The sequence below is a fragment of the Podarcis liolepis genome, assembly GCF_965112155.1.
Source record: "Podarcis liolepis genome assembly, chromosome: 2".
NCBI lineage: Eukaryota > Metazoa > Chordata > Lepidosauria > Squamata > Lacertidae > Podarcis > Podarcis liolepis.
Genome location: NC_139555.1, coordinates 89,433,919 through 89,452,508, shown reverse-complemented (window position 1 = coordinate 89,452,508; position 18,590 = coordinate 89,433,919).

The following is an 18,590-nucleotide window of genomic DNA, read 5'->3' as shown; positions in this document are numbered from 1 at the left end:
ATTATTCAATACATACTGTCTTTTCGTCTTTAACATTGTTTACTGTTTATGTTTGCTTATAATTCTACAGAGAGTGGTGAAAGTGACCTTGTTCAGTTTCCAGTTTTAAGTGGTGTGTTTTTGTTCACTGGGTCTATTTCACCAAATTGTTTCTAAATAAGTATTCCACCTTTGCTGACTCATCCACATCCTGCCATAAGTCTTTGGGAGTTCCGTTAAATGTTCTTGTTAGAAAGTCATGTTGACACTCTGAAGGTGAAGCAGACATGAAAACAATACCTGATGAGAGCACTGTTGAGGTTAGGAAGGATGTTATGTAGTGTAGTTTCACCCTGGGCCAACAGGGGGATATTGTATATAGTTTTCACTCAGGTCTGTAGATAGTTTTCACTCAGGTCCGCGGCAGTTAGTTTAGGCGGGAACTCTGAGCTGTGGTGGTTACAATGTTGACAGCCGGCTGCCTATAAATACAGGCCGGCTGAGCTGTTGCAGTCAGTTCTATTCCAGCTTGTCTTAATAAAGAGCTACTTGAAGAAATCGCTGTGCCGGCTGCTATGTCAACCCACTACTTAATTCTGGCGACGAGGATGGGATGGATGGACATCAGAGCACAGCCAGATGCGGCCAGCCTCTGAACTGAGCTGAATCACAGAGCGAAATCACTGAGCGAAATCACTGAGCGAAATCACTGGGCAGAACCAATTCAGAGCTGATTGTTCTGGCTAGAGCACTGTGTTCCATCCATCGCCCTTCACGCCGGCATCGGAATCATGGCTTCACTTGTGCCTCTACTGCCGTTTGCACCAGCCTCTGAGTCATGGGACTCCTTCCTCGCTCGGTTCGACTGCTACCTCCAAGCCAACGAGCTGACAGCAATATCAGTGGATCGGAAGCGGGGCCTATTTCTCAGCCTCTGTGGGCCTGAGGTGTTTGAGACGGCCCGAGCATTGGTTGCGCCTGAAGCAGTCCAGGCAACACCATGGGACACGATCCAAGAGAAGCTCCGCAACCACTACGCACCAAAGCCGTCCAAGATTGCTGCCCGCCATGCGTTCTACCACCGGAACCAGGCAGAGGGGGAGTCAATCAACAACTACGCCACCGCCCTGCGACAGGCTGCAATGCACTGTGAGTTCCGAGACTTAGACGATGCCCTGATGGATCGAATCGTCTGCGGAGTCCGGGACATCCATCTGCAACAGCGTCTCCTAGCCAAGCCAGACCTCACGCTACAGAAAGCCATTGAGGAGGCTGTGGCCTCAGAAGCTGCTGAACGCTCCGCCCAGGAGATCCGCAAGTCCAGCAGCCCGCGTCTTGCTAGGGGGCCAGTTCCGGTGCATCATGAAGAGGCCAGCAGTGATGAGGCATCCTCCAGTGAAGACAATGACGTGCACCAGACAAAGCGGGAGCGCAGGAAGCTCCAACAGAAGTCCAAGGGCCAACCGGAATGTGCTGGCTGCGGAGGCGACCATTCCCGTGCCAAGTGTCGATTCAGAGACGCCATCTGTAGGAGGTGTTCCAGAAGGGGCCACATCGCTAAGGTCTGCCGATCGGCTCCGTCTGACACCCCCCCTTCATCGACTCGCAAGTTCAAGTCTTCACTCCAGTCTGCCAAGGAAAGTTGTTTCGCTCTCACCAACTGCCGCTGCCCGTCTGGAACCACGATTGGCCAAACCGACTCGTCTACGCGACGCAAGCTGAATGTCACGGTGCTCATTGAAGGAGCTCCATGTGACATGGAGATCGACACCGGGTCTGCCCTGTCCGTCGTGTCATGGAGCACCATCAAAAGACTGGTACCCAGAGTATCCAAAAGGCAACTCGACTCTCACCGCGTACACCTGAGAGACTACCAGGGAAACGACATTCCCGTGGTAGGCGTTGGCCGGTTCCGGATCGCCTTCAAGGATTTTTCGGGCCTGCTCCGGTTGGTGGTGGTCGAAGGTCAGCGGCCAAGCCTCCTAGGGCTAGACTGGTTTGATGCCCTCGGCCTGGAAGTCACCGGCATCAACTGCATCTCTAACGCAGAGACTGAGGGTCTGGTCAAAGGCTTTGCCGAGGTTTTTGACGGCACCTTGGGACAATATACTGGTACGCCCATCTCCTTTAGCCTTGATCCACAAGTCGCCCCCATCAAGCTTAAGCCACGCCGGGTTCCCTTTGCTCTCAAGGCTAAGGTGGACGAACAACTGGACAAACTGATCGCCCAAGGAGTTTTGGAGCCCGTTGACCACGCAAAGTGGGAAACCCCCATCGTCACGCCTGTCAAGCCAGATGGGTCGGTGAGAATCTGCGCTGACTACAAGTGCACAATCAACAAGGCACTTCAGCAGCACGCTTATCCGGTTCCTGTTGTCCAACACCTGCTGCATTCCCTGGGTGAGGGTAAGGTCTTCGCTAAGCTGGACCTTGCCCAAGCCTATCAACAACTGCCAGTCGATGATGCCACTGCTGAAGCCCAGACGATCGTCACCCACCGGGGGGCATTCCGTTGCCGCCGGTTGCAGTTCGGGGTGAGTGTGGCTCCTGGCATCTTCCAAAGCCTTATGGAGCGTCTCCTGCAAGGGCTTCCGGGCGTGGTACCATATTTTGATGACGTCTTGGTGTCTGCAGACTCACACCAGCAGCTGTTCGAGCGCCTCCATGCCGTGCTGACCAGGTTCCAGGAGGCCGGGCTCAAGGTAAAGAGGGAGAAGTGCCAGATCGCCGTTCCACAGGTAGAGTTCCTGGGCTATCTTATCGATGCCTCCGGTCTTCATCCAACCACATCCAAGATCCGCGCTATCCAGCAGGCCCCCACCCCAAAGAACAAAACGGAGTTGCAGGCATTCCTGGGGCTGCTGAACTTTTATAACATGTTCCTGCCCCACAAAGCCACAGTGGCTGAGCCTCTTCACCGACTCCTTAGCACTAAGACGCCTTGGGCCTGGGGTCATCGGGAGACGGTGGCCTTCAACGCGGTCAAGGCTCTCCTTTCTTCAGACAGTGTGCTGGTACAGTACAGTGAATCCAGGCCGCTGGTCCTTGCCTGCGACGCCTCACCTTTTGGCATCGGTGCTGTCCTTAGTCACCGTTTTCCAGATGGAAGAGAAGCACCGCTCGCCTACTTTTCCAGGACACTATCTCCGACGGAACGGAATTACAGCCAGCTCGACAAGGAGGCATTGGCACTTGTGGCTGGAGTGAAGAGGTTCCATGAATACCTCTATGGCAGGACTTTTGACCTCATCACTGACCACAAGCCACTCCTGGGCCTCCTCGCCGGTGATCGTCCAACTCCACCGGTCCTCTCACCACGCATGCTGCGATGGACTGTTTTCCTGGCTGCCTACCACTACCGGCTCATCCATCGCCCGGGGAAATCGATAGGCCATGCCGACGCCCTCAGCCGTTGCCCTCTTCCAGCATTTGTGGAAGACCCGGCTCCAGCTTCATCGCTCCTTCTGATTGAGGATCTTCCGGCAGCGCCTGTATCGGCTGCCACTGTGGCCTCCGCATCTGCCCAGGATCGCACCATCAGCCGGGTGCTCAACTGGGTGTGGAGGGGGTGGCCACAAGGGCCTTTTGCATCGGAGTTCCAGCCTTTCGCAACCAGACAACATGAACTCTCAGCTCATCGTGGCTGCCTGCTGTGGGGAGACCGCGTCGTGATTCCCCAGGGACTCCGTCAGCGCGTCCTGGAGGCTCTGCACGTTGGCCACCCGGGAATTGTCAAAATGAAGGCGTTGGCTCGGTGTTACGTCTGGTGGCCTAATATGGACGATGCCATCACTGCCTGGGTGTCCGCCTGTCAAGCGTGCCAGGAGTCGAGGCCTGCACCACCGGCAGCTAAGGGACACACCTGGGAGACGCCAAAGACACCCTGGTCGAGGGTGCACATCGATCTGGCTGGCCCCTTTCACGGCCGGACCTTTATGGTAGTGGTGGACGCCTATTCCAAATGGCTGGAGGTCGCCCTGATGCCCTCCACCACTACCGAAGCTGTCATCCGGGTGCTGCGAGGCCTGTTTGCAACGCATGGGTGTCCTGATGTCCTTGTCTCTGACAACGGACCGCAGTTCACGTCAGGCACGTTTGAGCGGTATCTTTTGGGACTGGGCATCCGCCATGCCCTAACGGCACCCTTTCATCCATCCAGCAACGGGCAAGCGGAAAGAATGGTGCGCTCGACAAAAGAGGCACTGGCGCGCCTGGACCGGGGAGACTGGCATGAGCGGGTCGCTGAATACTTGTTCGTGCAACACATCACCCCTCATGCGGCCACAGGGAGGAGTCCTGCTGAACTGCTTATGGGCCGCCGCCTCAGGTCACCGCTCGACCGGCTACACCCAGACTTTGCCGTGGCTGAACCCCCAGGCTGTGCCAACGCACCACGGTCATTTGTCCCAGGAAACCAGGTCTTTGCCCGGAACTATGTGGGGGACATCCCTTGGGTGCCAGCCACAGTAGTGGGAGTCACTGGACCTCGCTCGTACCAGGTGGCACTCGAAGACGGACGCTTGTGGCGACGGCACATAGACCAGCTTAGGCGCAGGGTTGGGGACTTGGACACTACCGAGGTGCCCCCAACTGCGCTTGCGGCTCCAGAAGAGACACGTACAGATGGCGAGGCCCCCCCTACACCTCCCTCGCAAGCTGCCAGCGTGGAGCCGAACCAAGCCGTCTCAGAACAGACTCAGACCACTCCACTTGCGGAGGCTCCACCCACAGCAGCGGATCCAGGGGAGTTGGTTCCAACGCCACCTAGGGTCGCACCACAGCCTCAGCGAGAACTGTGTGGCCCTCCGGACTTGGCTACCAGTCCCCGGGCGGTCTGGCAGAGTTTCCAAGCGCCCAACTTATTTAAAGGACTATGTTGTTGGACAGGTATCACTGTTGGTCTAAGTATGGGAAATGTAACCGATATGCTTTTGTGCTTAATGGAACCATTACGCGTAGTGCTGTATATAAGGAAACCATTACGATTGTAACTAACGCCTTATCTCGGTGGGGAGGGGTGTTATGTAGTGTAGTTTCACCCTGGGCCAACAGGGGGATATTGTATATAGTTTTCACTCAGGTCTGTAGATAGTTTTCACTCAGGTCCGCGGCAGTTAGTTTAGGCGGGAACTCTGAGCTGTGGTGGTTACAATGTTGACAGCCGGCTGCCTATAAATACAGGCCGGCTGAGCTGTTGCAGTCAGTTCTATTCCAGCTTGTCTTAATAAAGAGCTACTTGAAGAAATCGCTGTGCCGGCTGCTATGTCAACCCACTACTTAATTAAGGAGATATGAAATAGGAGTGAGAGACTGGAACATTCCCTCAGAGAGTGGCTAGCAGAAGCCATACACTAAGGCCCAGGCCTTGAACCAGAACTAATTGCTCAGATTGTGTAAGATTCTATTAATGCCTCGGCACTTGTGTACTCAGAATATACCGCATGCTTCTTTCATTTTCTATGTCTGTCTGGGAACTTTAAACACTTTTACATAACAATATTAGTTTAAATTCAAAGTGCAACAGCAGATAAAAATGAAGCCAATTAATGGCTTTCCACTCTGCTTATTGGACACTGCCTGTCAACGCAATTTACAAAAAAGGCCCTTGAAAGGTTTTATTTAAAAGGATGTCGTTTATCACTTCCACTTCAATTTTATTTCTCTGTTGGCTGGTACTTTTAAGAGATGTCAGGACAGATCTGAAAATACAGTCTAAACTATCTCTCAGCGGCAAGAAGACAAAGAAACCAATTGTATTGAATTATGTCACAGTTTCTCTGTGTTTGATTTAACTGGACTGAAGAAAGCCACAGAGACTGTATGTCTAGGGAGACTCAGGATGCAATGGAGCCTGGATGCAAAGCCTATACGGTGTATAAAGCCACACACACACACACACACACACACACACAGGCAAGGAGTAAGAAGACTTTCTGAAACTCTCCATTGAGGATTCCTGCTTGCTCTGGGTCAATGGGGCAGAATTAGCTGACCAATAGCACACAACACGTTCCAAAGGTACAAAAATTGTTGAACAAAACACATCTGACATAGTCCAGTGGCCACAGTACCTATAATGCATTTGTAAAGCAGGGCTTGCATTTTGTCTGTTTTGGAACTTCTAAACACTCTAATCAATAGGTCAGTTACTGCTGCTTACTGGAATCATATATCAAAATCCACTTCTTACTTCCATTTTTCTCCTGTCCAGGGCCTATTCTTTCCATAAAAGCAACATCAGTCTGCAGTTTGATGTGGCTGAGATTTTTTTACACAAAGAGTCACTAGGACTTGGGTGGCTAATCTATTATCCTCCAGACAGGGCCAGCCCAATAAATTTTGTCACCTGAGATGAACCACATAATGCTCTCGAACCATGCAACCTGACTGGGATATTTTCCACATTTGTACAGCACCAAGCACTCACAAGCAATAATGATGTTGTTGATGATGATGATTTTGAATTCCTACAACACTGAGCACCTGGGGACTTATCCCCTGCAGGTTTAGGGCTAAGGCAAAGCACTTCCAGTTATTTGATTAATATGTTATGGTAAATCTCGTATCTGCCACAAATTCATTAGAGTAACTGGAGAGGACACAATGACCAAAAGATTACATCTAGCAGGTGGTGCAGGGAAAAGGTCTTTGTAAAGTTCAGCCATTTCTTGTGAAATAAGATTTTGTAATTTACACTTCCATGAGTTCTTGGCTGCATCATTTTTAATCTGAAAAAGCTTTTTTCATTTTGCCAGGGCATGACAGCAACAACCCAGCAGGTCACCCAGTTCAGCAGTTAGGAGATAACAGTATATCCATTCTTTAGATAAGCAGGAGTCTTATTATAGGGATATGACCTGACATGCCTTATCCACAAGGTAGCTTTAAAACAGTGTTCTTTTAAAACAAATTAAGTGCAAACTACATTTTCCCATACTTCCCTTTTATAACTGTTGTTGAATTCCAAAGGACTTTCCCCAGGTCATTCATGTATATAGTGTGCCATGTGATGAATTCAGTTAGACATGTTGTATTTCACCTAAGAGCACCCCAGCAGCACAGATGCTTAATCATAATGGGAATCTGAATATTTGCATAACTAAAATGTAGGTACTGTGGGTAATATCTACGCCCACCCTCTAGGGCAGATACTTCTGGTAAGATGTGATCATCAGGAAATCACGCTGCTTTCTAGGCTCCCAACATACTATACAGTTTACACTAAAAGGTAAAGGTAAAGGACCCCTGACAGTTAAGTCCAGTCGCAGACGACTCTGGAGTTGCAGGCCGAGGGAGCCGGCGTTTGTCCGCAGACAGCTTCCAGGTCATGTGGCCAACAAGACTAAGCCGCTTCTGGCGCAATGGAACACCGAAACCAGAGCAGTGCACGGAAACATCGTTTACTTTCCCAATGGAGCGGTACCTATTTATCTACTTGCACTTTTTGGGGGGCATGCTTTCAAACTCCTAGGTTGGCAGGAGCTGGGACCGAACAACGGGAGCTCATCCTGTCACAGGGATTCGAACCGCTGACCTTCCGATTGGCAAGCCCAAGAGGCTCAGTGGTTTAGACCACAACGCCACTCGCAACCCTTCTACAGTTTACACTACTAACATACAAATGGAAGTTTTTCCATCCTGCAAAAGACTCTCATCTGTGAGTAGTTCTGAGTAAACGTTGGCAGAATAAATTTCAGAAAGGAGGGGTTTTGGGGGGTGGCAGGTGGGGTGGGTGTGTTTCTGTAGCATTCATTATACTGCAAGTTTCTGTGAAATGACAGTGTTGTGAATGATATTCAGGAATAAGGACTATCCCTCATTATAAAAGAAAGTTGCATACATTGGCAACCACACTGCATCTTTAGTTATTTCCTAACATTTATACACAGCTTGATTGCAATTCATGTTTAGTGAATTGAGCATCAATTTGAGGCGGATTTCATTCTTTTAGCAAACTACCAGTTATTGCAGCCACAGGATGCTTGGAGATGTGTTGCCTTTCTTAGTTAATATATTGCTGCAGGCAAGTAACTTGTTGAGGAAGGAAGCAATAAATATCAAATCTGAAATATGGAGGTAGCAATAATAATAACGTATCTAACAGAACTTTAGCTGAATATAATTTATGTGAAGTACTTTGAGCGTGCCGAAAGTCTTCTGTATTATTTCTTCGCCCTCTTCCATTCATCTTGTTGTTTTGGTTTTTGTTTTACTTTCCAAGGATATCATTCAATCCATATAAATAAGGCCAATTACAGTAGGATTTCCCACCCAGCTCAATTTATAGACAGTTGTACAAAACCAGAGCTTCCCTTTCACAGTATGTACTTCTTTGTAGGCTTTGGGGGATTCTGCTATCAACGAGGCATCTGCAGATAGTTTATTAAACTCGCACTTATATTCCCCTCCAGGGTGCAGAGGGAACTACAAACATGCGGCTATTATTTATAGCAGCCTCACACTCTGGATGTGTTCCCATCGAATGGGAGAGCAAATTTTTACAGCACTTCTAATGACATTTCCAACATATCCTGTAAACCTTAAATCGATTACAGTGGCAACTGCAGGACAAGAAAGAAAGAAACCCTGACATTCTGACAATCCACCTTCCTTGTGACCTTAGCAATGTTATCTGCTCAGTGTTTTTCCATTCCCTTTATTCTGAATGGTACAGAAGCAATTTTCACCATCTTGGCACAGACTCGCCTGCTTTTCTGAATCACATTCAGGGACTTCTAAGGTCATCTTAAGCTGCCATTCAGTTTATTTCCAAATGCATCATAATGTTATATACAGGCTGAACATCCACCACAGGCTGTTCCTTCATTCCCAATTGTTTCTGCCTGGTAAACTGCTGTGGTGCCCCCAAGGTTTAAAGGGCACACCAGTTTGAAGAACACAAACCTACTGTGTTGTTAATAGGCATTGCACTTGGGCCAAAATGGCTCTGTATAGCTAATAGCAGTAATTGCCCCAGACCGTTGCATTCTGAGCACCTCTCTTAGTCTTAATTGTTGTGCCATTACAGTCAGAATCCACCCTGCCGTTAAGCATTTAGCATACTTTGCTTTCATTAGACATGGTACACAGTGTACTTGTTCATACAGAACTTGCGTGTTGACTGCATGTATGGCCAGCAGATCCACAAGGCGAGACACATGGTGCCCACTCAGCAGTCATGGTGAAAACTAAAAAGGAGCATTACTCTACTGACACATACGAAGGCATAAACAGTATGGTAATGAGTCTACACCGTGTGTCCTAGAGCGCTGGAAACAAGGATTGTAAACCCAGATCCTAGGCTCTCTCACCAAGGTGTAACCTATTGCATTCAGAAAAGCCTGCCTAATTCTGACTAAACTTGCCCTTGGTCACCTCCCTCACCTGGCTGGTGGGATTGCATAAAAGCAAGGGGGTATTCAGAATGAACGACGGACAGAGGTTTGTGTAGGGGGTGAAGGGGACTGCTGTTAGGAAAATTACATTCTTGGTAGGAGGAAGAGCTTTGTAAGGATTTCAGGGAGGATGAGCAAAGTAGGAAAAGGGCACGTGGATGGACAGGACAGAGGTGGAGGGGCATTTTAGAGGTGAAGAAACAGGGCAGACCAGTGTTGGCGTAATTTGGAAAAATGGGTGAATTTGCACTAAGTGCTTGGACCATGTCTTGAGGAGCCCACCTGCCATGTCTGGATTTTGTGTAGAGAAAGACCCAGCTACACAGGAAACAACCCAAGTCTCTTTTTTATATATAAAATTTTTATTGGGTTTTCACAATTTATATAAACACAGAATACACAACACAGACACACAAACACAAAAACAAACATGCATAATTTCAAATCCTTACTTTCTTAACCACTTTCCCTGACTTCCCCACACATCCCCTTCTTACATCCTAATTCCAATAGTTAACTCAGCAAGTTCTTATCTCCCACCTTTACCTTATTATTATTTTACTTAATTCTTCTTAATTAACCAAATTTAACTTATACACCTCAATTAAACCACAATACTAATCATTTACATCTTGTAAGGTCAGCCCAAATTCCCTTCCACAGATTTCCCAATTTTTATATGAATTACTAAACATACTAACAAAAGACAACATAAAATTGTACACCCTTTGGATTCAAAAACTCTCACCCCCCCCCCTTTCCCGGTTTCGATCCCCAAAGAGTATCCACTATCTATCAGTTCTCAGCCTGGATTCCTCATGTCCGAGGCCTTCAAATCTCTCTCAGTCCCTCTCTGCCGGTTTTGTTGGTAGTCCTTTATGTTGGTCCTCAAGTCTCGGAGGAGTTCTATCCCAGTAAGGTCTATGTTTCTTCCAACCAGTCCTCCATATTCAAAAGCGGAGCCCAAATCATATTTCTTACTTCTTTTAAGTCCAAATGTCTCAAATGTCCCAAAAGCTCCAACTTTCGTCTTAATCAAATTTGTAATCCATAGTTCTTCCGATCTCCCCATAAAGGGATCACTCCAATCCTCATACTTAATTTCAATCCAAATTCTCATCGTCCAAATCTTGTTTTCCTTGTAATCCATTTTTGTAGGCCTCTGGTTGTCCCTTTCCACCTGCAACATTTCAGCTCCTCCTTCCCACTCCTCTAGGTCTGCAGATATCTCTTCTGATTCAGCTGCAAAATTTTCTTGAGTCAAGTCCTTAACACAATCAACAAGTTTGCTTACTTTGGAATCCAAGGTCGTTACCTCTGTAGCCAAAGCTGTACTCTGGTCTTGTAACTTTCCCACAAGAAGGAACATTCTTTCCAGCTCAGCCTGTATTTTTCCATCTGCAGCCATTGTAATGTTTCAGAACCTCCTCTAGAGGGATTCTAGTTACTTAGTAATCTTTCTCCAACAATCCAGTTACTTTATTATTATTTCTTCTTTGTTTCCAACGACTTAGGATCAAATGTATCAAAACTAGCCAGCATAGATAATAAAAAACAAATTTTTCTAGCTTTGACAGTTCGTTTGACAGCTGTCAAACTCCTTATGTCTCCTCAACAGGCTCGCTCGTGGATCGCTCCCGGATCCCGGGGGGTTGCACGACAGCTCCTAAAATTCAGTTCTTATCCTCCAGCACAAAACTTCTAATGCCAAATCGTGAAATTAATAACTTTTATCTCACAAAGAGAGCAATAGTCTCTCGACCTTAGTTATCCGATTCTTGCTTTAAATTGTCTGCAGGACGGGGGGGGGGCGGACTTCCTTTTAACGCTTCCCCCGATCGTACCGAATTCAAAGGAAAAGAAATTTTTAAGCCCAAATTCCGTACTACTCACGGTTGTTTCTTTTACAGTCCAAATGTTCAAGGCTTCTTCGCGGGTCGGGGGGGCGCAAATGGTGCCCGCCGAGTCACCAAGTCCACAGGCTTCAACGCCTGTGGTTTCTGAGGGTCCCCGCGCGAAACAACCCAAGTCTAAATGCTTGAAGGACGACCCTCCCTCCCTCCCTTTCTCTAAGAAATGTGTGTACATGCAGTGGCAGGTATAAAGCCAAGGTCGGCTTCAGCAGCATTGGCAAGAAGTATTCACTGAGAGTAAGGTTTTTGCTCAGTGCAAGGTATCTGTGGCAAAGCTGACAGTTACATGCTATAGGGTTCGGTATAGCATGATGAGCTAGCATGGTGAAGTGCTAGTGGATCTCTCTGTAAGCTTGTATCTTTACAAGGTTTATTTCTAAGACCAGAGAATTTCATTACCGTAGATTAGTTCATGGTGTACCAGCATCTCCTAAAGTTTATGTCGCTAGTGTGCTTATGCTCGTCTTGTGCCATAAGGCAGCATCTACTTTGAAATGAGGTGAGTGGGAAAGGAGGTGTCTTAACTGGGGACTCTGAAAAAGGGTGACTACTGGAAAGCAGGAAAACCCTGGTGTGCTTGAAGTCTCTTTAGAGCCAGTGTGGTGTAGTGGTTAAGAGCAGTGGACTCGTAATCTGGTGAACCGGGTTCGATTCTCCGCTCCTCCACATGCAGCTGCTGGGTGACCGTGGGCTAGTCACACTTCTCTGAAGTCTCTCAGCCTCACTCACCTCACAGAGTGTTTGTTGTGGGGGAGGAAGGGAAAGGAGGAAGGGAAAGTCTGCTGGAGTTGTGCATACTCTGCTGATCACAACAGTCAAAGTATAGTGTAGTATCAACAATGGATGGTGGGCCCAAATCTAATACATCCAAGAACCAGAAGGCCTGCACAACAGAGGAGGAGTTGAATATTTGGGGAATTTAAGGGGTAGGCCACATTGGGAAAAGAGGGAGAACCACGAAGAACTGTACATCTTGATCATGCTCCACATATGCGCTCGCCTGCTCACCACAACTGAGCATGTCTTTTGATCTGGTGAGGGCAGCATCAGGAAGCATTGGTGTACTTCTCCTGAGCATGCAGAAAAGTGCGGACTTCTGAGATGCTTGGAGAGCAAGCAGTAAGGCTTATCTGCTGCTTTTGGAGTATTTCTGGGATTCCCCAAGCACCCAGCGGAGAGCTAGAAAGGAAGGAATTCCCAACCACCACCGTTGCTTTGAGCATGAGCTTCTGTCTTATAAGATTCTTCCGCTCCTTCCCATATAAATAGAATATGTTTTTAAGAGAATATGTTTTTGGTTGAAATAAATATTACCATATTAAAATAAATGTGGATTTTTGTGCCATATCATATTGAAACAGTTTTCATTTTCATTCAGAATGTGTTCTTGCATTCACAATAAGAATTTAATTTTAGATAATATGACCTTCAGTGATTAACTTCTTTTCTATGGAAAATATCTCTCTTCAGTGCTACATTTCTCAATATAAATGTTGGTGGTTTTGCTGTGAAATTGATTAATGTATTTAGCATTTCATTGCATTTCCCAGAATATAGCAAGCCTTCTGTTCCTTTCTTCCCCTATACTGCACCCAAACAGCAATAACAAAAAAGCAAAGTATTAACATTTACCCTGCAGGTAGATAGGTAAAGTGACAAGATGCTATCAGCAGTAAAATCCACATCTTTCATAAGAGAGCCTATTGGACACATTTGTGAAACAGAAATGATTGCATCAGATAAGTAATCTCTTTTTACATCAGTGGGTGTTCCAGAGATCTTATAAACTACAGCTTCTAGGAGGAAGTGGGGGAGAATAATACTAAAATGCAATAGCCCGGCCTTTAATCTGTAGTTCTCCCTCTCTATTCTGTAATATTTACCCTTCATTATAGCCATTCTACAAGGCAAATAACATAATCTCATTTTGAATGCTGTATGATATGAATCATTGGTTTGCAATTAAGTTCTGTCATCTAGAAACTGTCACGTGAATTGTATTACTATAGAAACTATTTTTTGCATGTCTAAGCAGCGTCAAAGTGCAAGATTCATATTCCTGTTGATAATCTTGCATCATGTTGTAAGTTTGGGGAGGTTAGCCTGTATGATGCCTGAGTCTTTTCTAATTTCTGGGTTCCTGGATCCACAAGGGCTAAAATCTAATGATGGATTCAGTTGGTGAAGTGGCCAGGCCAGCTTCTTGGTGACTTAATGGCCTAAGCATAGCCCTTAGTTGTTGGTATCTGTCTGTCTTGAGAGACAATGGAGAGCTCCTCCAGGGATGAAGTCAAACTACTGGAGAATCACAGCGCCTGCTGTGGCCACAGAGAGCAGTAACTCATAACTGTTGCCTCTTGTGTTGTTTTTGTTGCGTTAGCAGCACAGAAGAGATCTCTCCAGGGCACAAGCCTGGGCAGTGTGTATAGAGGTCCTGGGCTGCCCAAATGTCAAGACCTCAGCCTCACTGGTGTGGTCCAAAGGAAAGCAGAGCAATACATTTGGCACCAGCTTGGCTGCAGGAGTTGCTAGAAGGAGGTGTACAAGGCATCACCCAACTTTCTTAGGGGCTTGACTCCAGATTTGTGTAGGGTTTACTTTAAGAACCACTGAGTAGTAGCCACAGAATGCTAAGTGTCTGTTGCAGGGATTGGAGTTGAATGGAAGGGGTGGATGGATAGAGCTTCCACTCTGCACTGCAACATTTTGTTCCAGGCTTTTTTGTATGTGTGTGAATGCTTGTATACACATTGAAGTAATGCACTGCTATAAATTGCCTTAAACCTGAACTACATAATAATTATTTTACAGCTTCGTTTTAAAAGGGTACAATGCTCATACTTACGGTGGCTGTTTACTAGTGGTTTGGTCCTAGATGTGCCCATACAACTTCACCCTTATCTGGGAGTAAGTCCCATTGACGTCAGTAGAGCTTCCTTCTGAGTAGGCATGTGCAGGATTCCTTTGCAAGTTATTACTCAAACACCCAGCAGCAGTTAAGTCCTGTTTGCCTTAGGCTGTTTTGTATAAAATGGTGCAGACAGTTTCTATCAGCATTTATTATAAACGTTGACAGTTAAGATTAATTCACATACTACAAATGGCCTGCAAGAAATCAGTTCCTTCCGAGTTATCAGTACCTTGTAGACGCCTGGAGGAAGTGTCAGATCTTATAAACAACATCGTCTAAGACACACATGTTGGAGGTGCTAATGATCATTTATGCAACTTAAATTTTGGCTCAGGTTAATTCACGATGTCACAGAGCACAGGACTTTCCAGAAGCACAGAAAAGTTCCAGATAGCTTATTGTATGAGGAGCAAATCTGATAATGGACAAAAATGGGTGTAAACAATTTCAATGAACTAAAAAAAAACATAAATGTTACCATATGAGAGGTGAGGCTGCCAGGAAAATTATGGAGTTGTTGTTGTGTGTTTTTTTAAATGGATTTTATTGATAAGCCAACTGGTTTCTTTGTGCCCTGTAATAAACTGTATTCAACTACACGTGTAGCTAGCCCAAGACATTTTGCCGCCCTTATATAGAGTAAGGTGGCTGCCTCAGCTGGCAAATCCTAGGAGAACAGCACTAAGATGGTGAGAGGACAGAGTGGTGTGTACCACATGGCCTGCCCTATGCCAGCCTACTTCTCTCAAGTGCACTGCATGTGGCTATCCCATCTCCTGCGTGGAAAAATTTTTAATTGCTGGTGATCTTAAAGTACATGCCATGGTAGGGGAAGCCATCTTGACCTTTAATTCAAGCAGCAAAATGCCTTGATCCAGCCCTGCCAAATGGCTTCCCTTCCCCCCAATAGGGCAAATAATTTGTTTATTTGTGTTTATTTTTGTACTGTCTCCATTACAAAAGAGCAATGCGTTAACCAATATTTTATTAATCAATGTTGCATTAAGCACTCGTTTGAAACATAGCCACCAATTTTCACTTACATATTTTCAGAGTCAGAGATGAAAAGTAGAATGCAAAATATATTACAAAACACAATATAACTATAGGATTGAATAGCAGCCCTCTTACACACCCTCCTTTTAGAATGAGCATATAACATAAATGGGAATTATTTTTCAAAGAAATGGTCCTTGAAATTATGGGGGCATAGAAGCCTTAATTTGCATAGCTATTTTGTGCATTGCGAGCAATACCAATACTCGGACAAATGTTGTAGGCGATCCATTGCATCACATTTCCATGCTGCACATGTGCATTCAGAAAGTCATATGTGCTCACAGAATTGGGTTTCTTGGAAAGATACCAACCCAGAGTAATAATTTGCAAAAGCATCAAAATTTCTTAGCTATAAATTAATCTTCCTGGCCATTTATCAGTGGCACTATTTTTTCCAGCACTTTGAAAAGTCTTGCTATTCAGACACTCATTTCATCTGTCTTCCATCTATCTTCCCTGACAAAAATAATGTACTGCTGAATCAGACCAAAGGCTTATTTAATCTAGCATCCTATTCAGCACAGTGGCCAACCAGATGCCTATAGGAATCCTACAAATAGGACATGACCTGGTGTTCCCTCCATTACCTGGTACTCAGAGTCATACGCCTTCTGATCCTGAGGGTAGCATCTTGTTATCATGACTAGTAACAACTGATAATCTTATCTTCCTTGAATTTGTCCAATCTCCTTTGCATTAAACCATTGAAGTTTGGAGCCATGGCCGCATCGCATGGTGCCACTGCAAATTGGTTGCTTCATGGTGGAGCCAGCCCTGAAAGTGAACAGAAATTAAGTAAGGCCATTGGACTTGGAGGAACATCTATAGAATTTGGCTGTTAGTCACACACAAAAGAGAGCACTTGAGTACTTGTTTCCCATTGGCCACAAGTTCCAGAGCTCCAGTCTACAGATAAAGATATGCAGCAAAAGATAAAGAAGTGTAACAAATTAAGCAGCCTCTTTTACCATCCCACGTTTCAGTATTGCTAAAATGTATGTCATGTTCTTTGTTGTGAATGAACCACAAACAGTTCCTTCTATGCTGCTGACATGTGCAACCTAGGTATAACTCAGATCAAAGACCTTGGCTGTCTCAGGCATCACAACCGAAGATGAATGAGTGTGCCGCCTTGGGAAAGAAATCAATCCATCACTTGGCATTCAAGGACTGACATATCCCTGCTACCCACATGCCTAGACGAGGGATGATCTATGAACTGCCTTTCTGAAGCATTTAAAGATTCACTTCTAATTTAGAAACAAACTTCTTCTGTACCTTTAGAAGCAAGTTTAGAAATAATATGGATCCCCTTCTCCTTTATTAAAAACAAACTTTCCATAATAAGACTGTATTTTTAAATCCTTATGAGGAACGGTTAAGGGAGCTGGGCATGTTTAGCCTGGAGAAGAGGAGGTTAAGGGGTGATATGATAGCCATGTTCAAATATATAAAAGGATGTCACATAGAGGAGGGAGAAAGGTTGTTTTCTGCTGCTCCAGAGAAGCGGTCCTTGAAATTATGGGGGCATAGAAGCAATGGATCCAAACTACAAGAAAGAAGATTCCACCTAAACATTAGGAAGAACTTCCTGACAGTAAGAGCTGTTCGACAGTGGAATTTGCTGCCAAGGAGTGTGGCGGAGTCTCCTACTTTGGAGGTCTTTAAGCAGAGGCTTGACAACCATATGTCAGGAGTGCTCTGATGGTGTTTCCTGCTTGGCAGGGGGTTGGACTCGATGGCCCTTGTGGTCTCTTCCAACTCTATGATTCTATGATTCTATGAAATCTTAGAAACAGGAGATTCCCCTATTCAAAGAATTTCAAAGCACAGCCCCTGAGGAGCTGTCCAGGTTGAGCCCCGTTTAAAGATTTTAAAAACTATCGGCAACTAGACCACATACAGATCACCTGATCACAGTTTTCCACAGTATGTGTTTCTGTTTGAATTAGAATAATTGTTTCAAAATTTTCACTTAAACATACCAATTAGAATACACACATTTTCTGCATATCCGTGTCCCCTTTTGGGGTAAAGCATTTCTCTGCTGAGACAGCAGCAGGAAATGCCTGTTTGTGGGTCTCCACCCTATGGTAGGTTTGCTACCATATCCTCTTTTGGGGGTCCTACTTGCCCATCTGGGGGGGAATTTTACATTTTAAAGCAAATATCCTGGATTTGGGTTTGGACTCTGGCGTGAGCCGCTCCAGCTATTGGCAATTGTCCTAAAAGAGCTCAGCAACTTTTTCTGTCCAGATTTTTACTTACTGAAATATGGCAACCCTACCTATGGTATTCTGTAGGGTGGTGGCACAAGTAGAATCTCCTCAGGTGAGCAAAGTGATCTTACAGTCTATACAGGGTCAAGCTATCTTCCAGGCAACCTTAGCCAGAGCTGTTCATGAACAAGACATTGAACATGGCCTGGTAGCTGATCGTTGGCCAGTGCAATTCTCTCAGCACGGGTGTAATAAGAGCATGACCAGCTGCTGCACTCAACAACCTGGCCACAGTATTCTTCACCAGTGGCAACTTCCAGATCGATCCCCATAGCACCACGAAGAGTGAATAGCAGTAGTCCGGTTGTGAGGTTACCAATGCATGAACTGAAGTGGCTAAGCTACTGTGTAGATAAGGGGTCGGCAAACTATGGTCCCCAGGCCGGATCAGGCCCATCAGGGCCTAAATTTGGCCTGCGCCACGAAGCCAGAACCCGCCATGAAGCCAAGACTCCTGGTGATGGCAACGGGAGGAAGAGGCTGAGCAGTAGTGGCTCTGCCACTCAAACGCCACACCTGCAGCATTTGATTGGCAGAGATGTCACCGCGCCACACTGAGGTAAACCAGGGATGGCCTTTGATTGGTAGAGCCGCCACCGCTCGGCCTCTTCCTCCCGTCACCATCACCACCGCCGCTGTGGTGCTTCTGTGGGCCAGAGAGCAGAGTGGACGAGCTCGCTCTGCCTACCCACGAGAAGCAGCAGCGGTGGTGGTGGCGGCAGCAGCCCCTGGGAAGGTAAGCGCAGCAGCTGGGGGTGGGGATGAGGACTACTTGCCCCCCCCTTGCCTCTTCTTCCAGCTCACCCCCCCCCCCGGTGCAACTTCTCCAGCCAGCCACAAGGTCTGAGGGACAGTGGACTGGCCGGCTGCTAAAGAAATTTGCCAGCCCCTGGTGTAGATCCAGTGAAGATCCTGCACTGACCATGGAGAGGACTAGATGGGACCCAACTCTGAAATTCTACGTTTCTCTAATTCTTAGTACAAAGAGGCTGAATGTGTGGTATTTGAGAAGGAGTAGGCAAGCAACACAGCCACACAAGCCCATTTGGAAATC